Here is a 14,021-nt window from a genome sequence, read left to right on the forward strand (position 1 = left end):
TCTAGTTTCATACCAGTGTGATTGGAGAAAATGCTTGATACGATTTCAGTTTTCTTAAATACTGTATATTGAGACTTGTTTTGTAACCTAAAATATGGCCTTCCCTGGAAAAATAAAATGTTTCATGTGCACTTAAAAAGTATGTATATTCTACTGCTTTTAAGTGAAATGTCCAAAAAAAATATCAATTCAGTGCACCTGGTCTAATGTGCCATTTAAGGTCACTGTTTCTTTGTTGATTTTCTGTGTGAATGATCTATCCATTTATGTCAATTTGGTGTGTTAAAGTCCCATACTATGACTGTATTACTGTTAATCCTTCCATTTATGCCTGTCAACATTTGCTTTGTATATTAAGGTGCTCCTATGTTGGGTGCATAGATATTTACAGGGAGTTATATCCTTTTGTTGAATCGATCCCTTTACCATTTGAATGTCCTTCTTTGTTCTTTTTACAGCCCTTGTTGTAGTCTATTTTATCTGATGTAAATATCACTACCCCAGCTTTTTTGTTTCCATTTGCACGGAATATTTTTTCCATCCCTTTATGTTCAGTCTGCGTGTGTCTTTTTATTTGAAGTGGGTCTCTTGGAGGCAGCATATGTACAGGTCTTATTTTTTATCCATTCTGCCACCCTATGTCTTTTGATTGGAGTATTTAGTTAATTTACATTTAAAGTAATTATTCATAGATGTGCAGTTATTGCCATTAAAATTTTTTTTCTCATGGTTTTTATAGTTTTTCTCTGTTCCCTTCTGGTTCTCTTGCTTTCTTCTCTGGTATGTTCATGACTTTCTATAGTGTTGTGTTTGGGTTCCTTTCTCTTTATTTTTCGCATATGTTTGTTGATTTTTGGTTAGCGGTTACTATTTGCATCATAATACCAAATTATGTTTACAGCAGTCTTTTTTAAGTTGATGTTCACTTAAGTTTGAAACATTCTAAAATCACTACCGTTTTTCCTCTCCCTCTTGACATTTATGTTTTGGTCTTTATTTATTTTTTTACTTTGTGTTGTGTGTGTGTATCCCTCCATTTATTGTTGTAATTACATGTGACTTTCCTACTTTTGTTTTTAACATTTGTACTAACTTTATAGTTGGTCGATCTACTGCTTTTACAATTTGCCTTTGTCAGAGCATTTTTTCCTTCTTATATTTTTTTATCTTTTCTACTTAAAGAAGTCCTTTTAACATTTCTTGTAATACTGGTTTAGTGGTGATGCACTCCTCTAGCTTTTTCTTGTCTTGGAAACTCTTTATCTCTCCTTTGATTCTAAACGATACCCTTGCTGAGAAGAGTAATCTTGTTTCAGGCCCTTGGTTTTTATCGCTTTGAATATTTCTTGCCAATCCCTCAAGCCTGCAAAGGTCTTGTTGAAAAATCAGCTGACGGTCTTATGCCAGCTCCTTTGTACATAAGTAACTGCTTTTTTTCTTGCCACTTTTAAGATTCTCTGTCTTTAACATTTGGCATTTTAATTACGATGTACCTTCATGTAGGCCTCTTTGGTTTCATCTTGTTTGGGAATCTTTGTGTTTCCTGGACTTGTATGTCTACATTCTTTACAGGTTAGGGAAGTTTTCGTCATTTTTTCAAATAGGTTTTGATTCCCTTGCTCTCTCTTCTCCTTCTGGCACCCCATGAAGCAAATGTTGTTATGCTGATGTTGTCCCAGAAGTCCCTTACACTATCCTCATGGTTTTTTTTGGATTTTTTTTTGTCTTGCTGTTCTGATTGGGTGACTTCTGCTACCTTATCTTCCAGATCACTGATTTGATCCTTTGCCTCATTTATTCTATTGGTGAGTCCCCTTAATGTATTCTCCATTTCAGTTATTGCAGTCTTCATTTCTATTTATTTATTATTTATTTGTCCTCACACAAGGACATTTTTCATTGCTTTTAGAGAGGAAGGGAGAGAGATTAGGAGAGAGAGAGAGAGAGAAAGAGAGAGAGAGAGAGAGAGAAACACATTGATTGGTTGCCCCAGCTGGGGATCAAAACCTCAACCTGGGTATGTGCCCTGAATGGAAGTCAAACCCATGACCTTTTGGTCTATGGGATGACAATTCAACCAAATGAGCCCCACTGGCCCGGGCTGTTTTCTTTATTTCTGACTGGTTCTTTTTTATGGTTTCTTTTTCTTTGTTGAGGTTCTCACTGAGTTCACCTAGTCTTCTCCTGAGTTCATTATAACCAATGTTTTGAACTCTGTATCTGGTAGATTGCTTGTTTCCATTTCATTTCATTTTTTTTTTCTGGAGTTTTGTCCTGATTTTTCCTTTGGGACATGCTTCTTTGTCTCCTCCATTTGGCTGGCTCCCTGTGTTTGTTTCTATGTATTAGGTAGATCTGTTACATCTCCAAGTCTTGGTATAAAGGCTTAATGTAGTAGGTGTCCTATGAGTCCCCATAATGCAGTCTCTCTGCTCACCTGAGTCAGGTGTTCCAGGGCTGTCCCTTGTGTGGCTTGCATGTGCCATTCTGCTATAGTTGAACCTTGATTGCTATTGATACGTCAGTGGGTGAGATTAACCCTCAGGCTGACTGGCTGTGAGGACTGGCCATGATTTCAGTGGACAAGATGTTGTGCAGCGGCTCATCCCATGGAGGGAGTTTGTTCATTGGGGCTCTGGTGGCAGCTGAGTCTGCCTTTTGTGCGTATCCTTTATGGAGCTGGTTAAGTGAGGTGGTCTGAAGTGGAGCACGGCGTATGTTGGTTCTGGAGCCTCTGAGGAGTGGCTCCAGTTCAGCTCCCATTTGCGCCCAGCTTAGTGCTGCCTGGCATAAGCTACAAAATGATCTGCTGTTGGTTGCTGCTTGTGCTGGGCTTGGAGGTGATTGGGAGAGACTATACTGTGAACCTGACTGGGAGCTACAATACAAGTTGAGACTGGTTGCCACTTGTGCTGGGTAGGGCCACCTAGCAAAAGGTACAGGACACTCTGAGGCCAGATGCTACTTGTTTGGGTTTTGTGGACCTTTGAGAGATTTTAGAAAAGTCCACACTATGAGCCAAAACAGTCCATTTGTGTGGAAAAGGTAATGGTGGCAGCTTGTGCCGGGTATGTGAGTTGGGTGGGGAAGTGTCTCAGGGAATCGCTAGGGTGCTGCAAATGGCATTATCCAGGTTAATGGAGAGCAAATATTTGGCACCTGCCTGAGCTTGCCGGCTGGGTTGGAAGACAGTTCAACAAAGAAACAATGGTGTCTGCCTGGGCTTCCATCCCCAGAGAGAGCTGCCCTGGTCCGTGCCCTCCAGCCATCGCCCTGAAATGAGTAAATTCTTTTCTTCCCTGTATGTCTCTGGCAATTTTTTAGTGGCGTCTGCTGTACTGGAGCCCAGTGTGAATGAGTCTATGAGTGAACAGTTCCATGCCTGGGCTCCTCAAGAGAAACTCCCTGCACTCCAGGAGCCCTCCATCTCACTTGGACACAGTTCCCACTGGGTTTCACAGCCAGATGTAATGGGAACTCTCCTCTCCCTGGCAGTGTTGCCCCAGACTAGGGAGCTAGTTGTGGGGCTAGAACCATTGCTCCTCAGCTGGGGTCTGCAGCCAAGACATGCCTCCCAGTTCTTAATCACCATACCATGTGGTGGGACCCATGCATTCCACCCCTCTGTCCCTCTTATTAGTGTCATCATGGCGGCTGCTTTCTATTTCTAGTTACAGGAATTCTGTCCAGCTAGTGTTGAGGTGGTTCTCAGTGCTGGTTGATCTATAATTTAGTTGTAACCTTGATGTGGTGGTGGAGGAGGCAAGCACAGCATCTACCTACTCTGCCATCTTCACTGGAAGTCCCTGTATCACATTTTCTGTATTCATTTATCCATTGATGTACCTTTAGCTTATTTTCTTAGGTTGCATCATGGCTATTGTAAATAGTGTAGCAGTTAACATGGGGGTACATATTTTTGTTCAAGTTAGTATTTTTGTTTTCTTGAGATAAATACCCAGATGTGGAATTGCTGGACCACATGGTAGTTCTATTTTTAATTTTTGGGGGACCCTCCATACAGTTACACATAGTGGCTGAACCAATTTATATTTCTGCCAACAATACACAAGTGTTCTCTTTTCTCCGCATCCTCACTGGCACTTTTTTTTTTTTTAATATATAACAGTATTCTAAAAGATATGAGGTGGTATCTCATTGTGGCTTTGATTTGCATTTCCCTGATGAGTAGTGGTGTTGAATTTTGTCATGTTTTTTTCTGCAGCAATAAAGATTGTTATGTGGTTTTTTCTTTTCATCCTGTTTATGTGGCATTATTATTGATATTGTTCAATTTTTGTGTGTTGAACTATCCTTGCAATCCAGAAATAAGTCTTACTTGGTCATATTGTATAATTCTTTTCATATGCTCTGAATTCGATTTTTGAGTATCTCGTTGAGGGTTTTTACATCAATGTTCATAAGAGATATTAGCCTGTAGGGATTTTTTTTGCTTGTTTGTATCGTTATTGTCTGGCTTTGGTATCAGTAATGCTGGCCTCATAGAATGATTTAAGAAATATTCCTTCCTTTCCAATTTTTGGAAAAAGTTTGAGAAGATTTGGTATTAGTTTTTCTTTAAATATTTGGTAGAATTCACCAGTAAAGCCATCAAGTTCAGGGCTTTTGTTGTTGTTGGGAGATTTTTGATTATTGATTCAATCTACATACTAGTAATAGGTCAATGTTGATATTCTATTTCTTTGTGATTTAATCTCAGTAGGTTTCATGTTTCTAGAAATTTGTTCATCTCATCTGGGTTACCCAGTTTGTTGGCATACAGCTCATATTGATTTTTATTTCTGTGACTTTGTTTTTTGTTTTTGTGTTCTCTATTTCCTTTCTCTCTGCTCTGATCTTTATTTCCTGCCTTCTGCTACCTTGTGCTTAGTTGTTTATTTTCTACTTCCTTAACTTAGTTTGTTAATTTGACTTGTTAATTTAAATAAAGTTTTTTAATGGAAGCATTTACACCTGTAAATTTCCCCTCAGCATTGCTTTTACTGAGTTGCAAAATTTTGTTATGTTTTTGTTTTTATTTATCTTTAAGTAGATTCCAATTTCTTTGATTTTTTTTGTTCTTTGATTTTTTCTTCTTTGATCCATTGGTTAAGAAAGTGTTGTGGAAAATTTGTAAATTTTCCAGTTTTACTTCTGTTACTGATTATCAACTTCATCCCATTATAGCTGGAGAAGATAATTTTGTATGATGTCAGTCTTTTACAATTTATTGAGACTTAATTTGTGGCCTAACACATAGTGCTTCCTGGAAAGTGTCCTATGTGCACTTGAGAAGAATGCATGTGCTACTGTTTGGGGTAGAGTGTTGTGGTGTATGTCTGTCAGGTCAAGTAGTATATTGTGTTATTTAAGTTCTCTATTTCCTTTTTTACCTTCTGTCTGGTTGTGCAATTTATTATTGAGATTGGGCATGGATGTCTCTATTATTGTATAACTGTCTATTTCTCGCTTCAATGCTATCGGTTTTTGCATCATATAATTTGGTGGTTTATTAGGTGTATAAATTGGTTATAATTCTTATACCTTCTTGCTGTATAGAAGCTTTTAGTAATATATAATGTTTTTCTTTATCTGTGATCTTTTTTTATTTAAAATCTATTTTGTTTGATATTAGTATAGACACTCCTACTCTTTACTATTTGCATGGAATAATCATATATTTTCATCCATCCTTTCACTTTAAATATATTTGTATCTTTGCATCTAAAGTGAGTCACTTATGTACTTCGGCCAAGATGGAGGTATAGGTGGACTCATTTTACCTCCTTGCACAACCATAAGAAGGAAAACAACCAATCTAAAAACAAAAACCAACCAGAACTGCCAGAATATTGAACTGTATGGAAGTCTGACAGCCAAGGATTTAAGAAGAAACATTCATTCAGACAGGTAGGAAGGACAGAGAGGATGTGGTATGACATGGCAAGGTGGCAGCAGCCAGCAGAATGGGTGGTCCCACATTCATGTGCAGTGGATAAAAACCAGGAGGGACAATTGGGGAGTGAGCAACCCCAGCCCCAGGCCAGGCCATGCATCTCAGCTCAGTTCCAGCCGTGAGAAAATAAAGCCTCATAACCTTGGCTATAAAAACTAGTGGGGGTTGGGGTGGAAGAAGAAACTGCCAGTCTCTCAGGAAAGTCTGTTTAAAGGGCCCACGGGGTTCTAGAATGTATGAGACCCACCCACTCTAGCAATCAGCACCAGGGCAGCAAATAGAAGGGTGCCAGTTGCTTATGGGAAGTGGGGGAAGTGAGTGGAAACAGGTCAGAGTCAAGCACGCAGCATTGTTCTCTCTCTGACCATACCCCACAGATAGCATCACAAAGTGGTGAGGCGGGTTGCACTGCCCTAGTGAATACCTAAGGCTCACCCCTTACAACATAACTAGTATGCCAACATGAGAAGTCAAAGTGGCTCTACCTAATACACAGAAACACAGAGAGCCTGCCCAATTGAGGAGACAATGATTTATGGCCCAAATGAAAGAAAAGATCAAAACTCCAGAAAAAGAACTAATCTATCAGATGCAGAGTTCAAAACACTGGTGATCAGGATGCTCGGAGAATTGGCTGAGTACAGCCACAAAACAAAGGAAGAAGTAAAGGCTATACAAAGTAAAATAAAGAAAAATATACAGGGAACCATGAGTGAAGGGAAGGAAGCTGGGATTCAAATCTACAATTTGGAACAAAAGCTAAAAAAAAACCCCCAAAACCAAAAACATTCAACTGGAACAGAAAGAAGAAACAGGAATTCAGAAAAAAATGAGAGGCTTGGAAACCTCTGGGTCAGCTTTAAATATTCCAATATTTGAATCATAGGGGTGCCAGAAGGAGAAGAGGAAGAGCAAGAAATTGAAAACTTAATTGAAAAAAATAATGAAAGAAAACTTCCCTAATTTGGCGAATGAAATAGACATATAAGCCCAGGAAGCACAGAGTGTTCCAAACAAACTGGACCCAGAAAGGGTCACAACAAAACCCGTCATAGTTAAAATGCCAAAGATAAAAGATAAAGAGAGGATCTTAAAAGCAGCAACAGAGAAGAGCAGACAGTTACGTACAAAGGAATTCCTGTAAGGCTATCAGTGGATTTCTTAGAAGAAACCTTGCAGGCAAGCAGGGTCTGGCAAGAAGTAAGCCAACAGATGAAAAGCAAGGACATACAATCCAGATTATCCAGCAAGGCTATAATTTAGAATGGAAGGGCAAATAAAGTGCTTCATGGACAAGGTACAGGTAAAGGAGTTCATCATCACCAAGCCATTATTATATGAAATGTTAAAGAGACTTATTTAAGAAAAGGAAGAAGATCAAAACTATGAACAGTAAAATGACAACAAACCCACAACTATTAACAACAGAATCTAAAAAAAAAAAAAAAACCTAAAACTAAGCATACAACTAGAACAAGAACAATCATAGAAATGGAGATCACAAGGAGGGTTATCAGCTGTGAGGCAGTAGGGGGAGTATGGAGAAAAAGGTACAGGGAATAAGAAGCATAACTGGTAGGTACAAAATAGACAGGGGGATGTCAAGAATAGTATAGGAAATGGGGAAGCCAAAGAGCTCATATGTATGACCCATGGACATGAACTAATGGGGGGATTGCTGGAGGGAATGGGGGTACTGGCTGGAATGGGGCGAAGAGGAAAAATGGGACAACCGTAATAGCATAATCAATAAAATATACTTAATTAAAAAATAAATAAAATGATTTGCATATAGACGGCATACTGTTGGATTATATATATATTTTTTAATCCATTCTGCCACTCTGCAGTCTTTTGACTGGAGAGTTTAATGTATTTTTACTTAATGTAATTATAAGAAGGGACTTCTGTCATTTTGATATTTGTTTTCTATAAGCTTTCTACCTTTTTTGTCCCTCATTTCTTATATTACTGTCTTCCTTTGTGTTTAGTTGATTATTTTTGTAGTGAAATTTTTTAATTCCTTCTACATTTCTGTAGCCACTCTTCTTCATGTTTACCATTGGGATTCCATTTAACATCCTAAAGTTATAACACTCTTAATTTGTATTTCTACCAGCTTAACTATAATAACATAGACAATCTCTGCTTCTTTACAGTACCCTCCCCACCTCTTTCATTTGTCGATGTCACAATATTGCATCTTTATTCATGTGCACCCCTCAACACAAACTATTAATTCTTTTAAATGCCTTAGTCTTTTAAATTATGGTCTTTTAAATTATGTAGAAATGCTCAAACTTGAGTATTTCTTTAAAAAAATTTTTTTTCAAAGATTTTATTTATTTTTAGAGGGGAAGGGAGGGAGAAAGAGAGGGAGAGAAACATCAGTGTATGGTTGCCTCTTGCACGCCCTTTACCGGGGACCTGGCCCACAACCCAGGCCTGTGCTGTACTGGGAATAAGAACTGGCGACCCTTTGGTTTGGAGATGGGCACTCAATCCACTGAGCCATACCAGCCAGGGCTCTTGAGTATTTCTTGAAGTGCAGATCTAGTAGTAACAAACAGTCTCAACTTTTCTTTATTGGGTAATGTCAATTTCTCCATTTTTGAAGGATAGTTTTCCTGGCTATGGGATTCTTGGTTGACTGTTTTTTATTTTAGCACTTTAAATAGACTGGCTCACTGTTTTCTGGCCTCTGAAGTTTCTGATGAGAAATCTGCTTATACTTTTGAGGAAGATCCCTTGCACGTGATGAGTTACTTCTTTCTTGCTGTTTGCAAAATTCTCTTTGTCTTTTTCTTTTGACAGTTTGATTATAATGTGTCTCATTGTGAGTCTCTGAGTTTAGCTTACTTGGAGCTTATTAAGATGCTTGGGTGTTTATATTCATGTCATTCATCAAATTTGGACATTTCAGTCATTCGTTTTTTCACATATTCTCTCTGCCCCTTTCTCTTTCACTATTCCTTCTGGCATTCCCGCAATGCATATGTTGGTTTGTTGATAGTTTCCAAAAGCTCTCTTAGACTCTGTTCAGTTTGCTTCAACATTATTTCTTTCTGTTCCTCAGACTTGATCATTTCCATTGCTCTACCATCAATTTCACTGATTCTTTCTTCTCTTTGCTCAATTGTGTCTTTGAATCCCTCTATTGCTGCTATTTTTCATTTTTATTTATTGTACTTTTCAGGTCCAGATTTTTTTCTTTTTTAGTTTTCTCTTTGTTGATATATTAGTTTTGTTCATACATTTTTTTCTTGATTTTCTCCATGTCGTCCTTTACTTGTTTTAAAATCTTTGTCTAGTAGATCAGTCATAAGTTTGTTTGTTTTTTTTCAGGGAATGTTTCAGTTGATTTATGAGGTCTGTCCAGAATGTATGCAGCCATTTAATATAAAAGAGACATTTAGTGAAGAAGATACAAGGCACAAGAAACACTGTACATAGGACAATGATGCCTTAGTCCCCTTCAAAGTAGGCACCTTGGGACCTCACACAGTTGTCCCACTTGCTCTCAGCTGCCCTGTTGTATTTTCCTGAATCTCAATGATGGTCTGAAATCTCTTCACTTTCAAAGGTGATTTTAGTTTTGGGAGAAGCCAGAAGTCACAGGGTACCAAATCTGGGCTATAGTGGGGCTGAGTCATCTGGCTTATTTGATGTTTTGCCAAAAAACTCTGCATGAGATGTGCTACATGAGTGGGCATGTTGTTGTGATGAAGCTGCCAATCACCATTTACCCATAGCTGTGGCCATCTGAATCATCCAAATAGATTCCGTGGATGAAAGTTCAAGCTTAGTGCAAAACTTGATGCAGATTTCCTTGCTCTACTTGCTCAGTCATTTTGAATGTGAGGGCCACACACCAGAGTCTACCACCCCCCACTGACTGGTACAGTGAAGTCATCATTGTTCACGCACATGCGTGCCAGTCCACCCTCCTTGGCTGCCAGGTTACATCAATGTTGTACAAACCATTCTCATTATATTAACAATGGCTGGGCTTTTCTGGATAGACCTCGTATATTTTTTCTTTGATTTGAGTCATTCTTTCCTATTTGTATGCCTATGATTGATCTATTGTTCAAAACTGGATATTTGAATCTAATAAGGAGGGAACTGTGGATATCATGTTTTCCTTCTTCTCTAGAGTTCGCTGATTTTGTTATTGTTTTTGTTGTTTTGATTGTCATAGGCTGTATCTGTGCCAGTGATCAGACTGAGGTATAAACTTAATGTCTTCTTGGGTCTTTTCTGAGCCTGTACCTTTAACTGGGCAGTGGAGTCTCTTTCTAATTTTTCTGATATATGCAGTTGCTTTTGAATGTCCTCATTTCTAATGTCTGTCTCCCAGAAGAGGAAAAAGTGAAGGATGGGAAGGAGTGTGAGTGTGCCAGCCCTTTAAATCCCCTGGCAATCGCTGCAGTCCATGGAGGAGAGGCTTGCAAGAATAAGGGGAGATGCAACAATGCTGGCTGACTGCTCCCGTGTTCTCAGCCATCAGAAGCAGCAGCAATCAGTGATCAGAGCACGGATTTTTGATATTTGGAAAACAGAGTCCTTTATGCCCATCCTGGCTCCTGCCAGCTGTTCCGGTGTGTGTGCACAACTGCCTGCCATGGGTGTGGGGATGGATAGCTGCTACTCTGGTAACTGCTGAAATTGACCAAAACTAACCACAAGTTATAGACCAAGCTTTCTCCTGGACATTGCAAGCTTGCAATAGTCTCCAGAGTTCCAAAATAATTACACCAGAGAAATTCTGCCACGGCAGGTACTGTTGTCTAGGTTGGGTGACAAGATTCCTGATGCTTCCTATTCCACCATCTTCCCAGAGTCCTTTGATAAATACACTTTTTATTTGGATTTATGGGAAGGAAAAGGCATTGATGTTTTAGTCCTGGCCAGGTAGTTCAGTTGGCTAGAGTGTTGTCCTGATGTGCCAAGGTTGAGGGTTTGATCCTGGGTCAGGGCTCATACAAGAAGCAACCACTGAATGTATACATAAGTGGAACAGCAATTTGGTCTCTTTCTTTCTCTCTCTCCCTCCCCGCTTTCCCTCTCCCTCTCTCCTTCTCTCCCTTCCTCTATCTCTAAAAAAATCAATGCATAAGTCTTTTTTTAAGAAAGCTTAATGTTTCAAGTGAGATTTAATTATTTTTAAGCTATCATGCTTGAAACTTTATGATATTTACTTAATACATTACATTCATTATTTAACTTCTCACACTAACTTTGAAACACAGGTATTAGTTCCATTTATAGATGAAAAATGGAGACACGGAGGTAGTGTGTGCATGCAGGTGCATGTGTGTGCATGTGTGGGACTTCTGGGAGGTGTTCTAGTGCTTTCCTTTCCCTTCTTGCCCATACTGTTGAAGATATTGGCTTGACTGCTTTCAGCATAAAAATAACAGAGGTTCAATCAGAATTAATGTTTATATCTCTCTCACAGTGATACAAGGGAGGCAGATGGAACTGGGTTTGTAGGTAGTTTTGTTCCATGAGGACGTCCAGGGACCCATGTCCCTTCTGTTTTGTTACTCTACTATTCCCTGAGGTTAAATCCTCATCCCCATATTTGAAGGTGGCTAACCAACAACCACGGAAGGACTAAGGAGAATGAGTGCCAGTGACTCAGTTTTAAAAAGTGAAGGAGTTTTAAGAATGTGTTACTCCTGCTTACATCCTATAGGCCAGTGCTTAGGACAGCTACATGGCCACGGTGAGGTGCGAGGAATGCTATGTAATGTCTAGCTGGGCAGGGGAGTGACGTTCCAAAATTATAGGAAGGATGAATAGATATTAGGGACGTATTTAGTGACATCTTCGACTCTTCCAGTTCACACCTGTCCCTCACCAAAAACATGCCCTAAAATGCTGCCTACTTCAGGGAGAAAAGTGAGTCTTTATTGTACAAAATGAGCCACAGCAGACTTTGCAGGGCGGCAATGTTCGTAATTGTGGAGAAGATCTTGCATGTCCTTGGGATACTATGTAAGTCCCAGGAACACACCTGGAGGCAGGGAGGTAGGTAAACTGGAGAGCTGCCGACAGCAAAATTCGGCTGCTTCACGAAGAACCGCCAAGAGCAAGTTCTTGGTCCAATCCTTAGTTTAAGTTGAACTTTAAGCCTAAAACAACCCCCGAAACATTTTGTTTTCTAAGATTACAAACACTTGAAGCCAGTGCAAACGTCCTTATTATGCAGGGATGAGTGCATTTTCCACAAATGACACTGTGCTTCAGAAGCCAATTTCTTCCCCACTGTTGGCCAAGGTAAACAGTTCATTTATCAGAAATAAGAGCCAATACAGCTCACTCTTAACTGAATTTAAGTGAAGTCATCTGAAATTCCTTTGTTCTTACCAGGACAGTGATAGGTATCTTCAACTGTTTTTCTGTGCTATTGGTATTTTGAGTGCATACAACTCTTCAAACCTGTTTGCTCTTGCCAGTGAAGCTTGACGTAATCCAGCACATAAGTCTTCTGTATCCCTCTTTCACATTCGGAGAGAGCAGGAAATCTGAAGAATATTTTTACTTCCTGAGAGCTTTATTTCTAGATCCCTTATTTTCTGTAAAATGAGTGGTCTCTGACTTCTTCTAAGTCAATAATAGCCAACGGAAGAAGTTTTATAAGTGATTTCCATGCCTCTAAAGCTGTGTTGTTGGCCTGCACCCCGGCATGGGGAGTGGCGCCTGCACACTGACTGGCCTGGGTTTGATTCTGACACTGCTGCTTATTTGTTTAAATCTTTACTTATTCTATTTGATATTTTATTGTTAAATTGCAGGTGCCACTCAATATTATATTAGGTTCCGGTGTGGCATAGTGGTTAGACAATTATATAACGTATGAAGTGATCCCCCCAATAAGTCCAGTACCCACCTGGCACCATGCGTAGTTATTACAATATTACTGACTCTATACCCTATACTATACTTTACATCCCCATGGCTGTTCTGTAAATGCTGATTTGTACTAGATCCTTAATCCTTAAACCTTTTTCACCTGCCACCCCCTTCTATCTGGCAACCATCGGTTTGTTCCATGTATCTATGAGTTTGTTTCTGTTTGTTTATTTTGTTGTTTAGATTCTGCATGTAAGTGCAATCATATGGTGTGTCTTTCTCTCTGACTTATTTCTTTCAGCCCAATACCCTCTACATCCCTCCATGTTGTTGCAAATGGCAGTATTTCATTCTATTTTAGGGCTGAGTAATATTCCATTGAATGTGGGTACCACATCTTTATCCAGTCATTTATTGAGGGACACTTAGGTTGCTTTCATATCTTGGCTATTGTAAATAATGCTTCAATGAACTGCATATATCTTTCCAAATTAGTGTTTTGAGTTTATTGCTGAGACATAAGGTAGTCTATTTTTTCTTTTATCAGCATTTATTTTATGCTGAATTTATCCCCAGACCATAAGTTTTTGTCTCTTCAGTTTCTTTTGGGTATTGTTTTCTTCTTTGCAACTTCCTCTTCTGGTTTAGAAACATTTTTCTCCTTCTAAGTAAGCATGAGCACAATGTGGCAGGGAGAGCTCATGTTTGGCTTAATCTGCCCATGAGCTTTGTAAGTTCTGTGCTGGATCTTGGGAGTTTCGTTCACCTGGATGTGCTCAATGACCAGAGAATCTACACCTAAACCCTTAAGTTCAGCATTACTTTGCATTTTTAAGCATGTGCAGCAAAAATTCAGCACTGCATTTGGGCCACCGACCCTGTGTCCAGCCCCACTATCTGACCTGTGCACACCTACCAATTCTACCATTGTAATGATGGAATGACACAATCGTTTCTGTAAAGTGGCATCCTTAGGTACTTGGTGGCTTTTCAAATATGCAAACCCTTGATGACCTGGGCAGTTTCATGAGTGTTCTTAGCATGAACACGAAGACTTAAATCTCTTGATTTGCATGATTTTGTGGGGTATTCTGGGTCAAGTGAATAGCGGACCATTTTCAGAGGTAACCACAGGCCACTTGTTGGGAAGAGCTAATTTTAACTTTTTTTAGAGGAATGTTCATACTCTTTTCCTCTGGCTGCA

The sequence above is a fragment of the Desmodus rotundus genome, chromosome 4, assembly GCF_022682495.2.
Source record: "Desmodus rotundus isolate HL8 chromosome 4, HLdesRot8A.1, whole genome shotgun sequence".
Taxonomy (NCBI): domain Eukaryota; kingdom Metazoa; phylum Chordata; class Mammalia; order Chiroptera; family Phyllostomidae; genus Desmodus; species Desmodus rotundus.